This window comes from Wolffia australiana, chromosome 9, assembly GCF_029677425.1.
Source record: "Wolffia australiana isolate 7733 chromosome 9, ASM2967742v1".
NCBI lineage: Eukaryota > Viridiplantae > Streptophyta > Magnoliopsida > Alismatales > Araceae > Wolffia > Wolffia australiana.
In genome coordinates this window covers 9,193,680-9,194,476 of record NC_135843.1, presented here as the reverse complement: position 1 = coordinate 9,194,476, position 797 = coordinate 9,193,680, and the positions used below count along the sequence as shown (strand labels likewise).

Here is a 797-nt window from a genome sequence, read left to right as displayed (position 1 = left end):
TTGCCATAGTGAGATTATTTTTCATTCATCTTTTCCATGGCTTTTCCCATCATTACACCTATCTGTTTTCAATTCTATCCATAGTAATCTGGGGTTCAACCCCTCTAACATCCAACAGTCCACCTTTCCGAGGGGTAACCCTAACATGATCGGAGGCATCTTGGTGATAGGCTAAATTATCAGACATTTTTTGTAGTAGTGCCATAGCTTCATCTTCATACATGTCAGCTATTGCTCCTCCACTCGAGATATCAACTCTGCCTCTCCACATCATTTAAGCCTTCATAGAAAATTTGCACTAACTCCCATTTTTGAATGCCATTGTGGGGGCACTTCCTAATGAGCCCCATCAATCTCTCCCATGCTTCGCTAAATGTATCATTTCCCTGCTGAAAATTTCTAATTTCTCTTCTGAAAGAATTTGTCCTAGCCACTGTATAATATCTTTTTAAGAAGCTCTTCTCCATATCATTCCATGATTCAAAATTTGTTCCCAATTTTCTAAACCAATCCTTGGCTCTATCCTTAAGGGCATGAGGGAATAGTTTCATTCTCACAACTTCCTTTGAAATTCTGGGGTAAGTGCACCTATCACATGCTTCGTAAATTTTTCTAAGAAGTCATAGGGCTCTTCGTTTGCCTTCCCCAAAAGGACGGTAATAGCTGAAATTGGTGTGGATCGATTCTAAACATCACATCTTCTCCAATCGGGGCAGATAGCCTGGTTAAGGGGGGGTCTTGTGCTGGTGTGGAATACTCTCGAATCCTCCTCCGTCCATCGTTACCTACTTCAGTGT

The 797-nt window shown here is 41.3% G+C and overlaps 1 non-coding gene across 1 annotated transcript; it reads left to right on the top strand.

Moving 5' to 3' along the window:
- Nucleotides 1-315: 315 nt before the first annotated feature.
- On the top strand, nt 316-421 carry LOC144708128 (small nucleolar RNA R71). The gene has a single exon (XR_013582668.1). It is a non-coding gene; the product is annotated as a small nucleolar RNA R71 (small nucleolar RNA).
- Nucleotides 422-797: the final 376 nt, after the last annotated feature.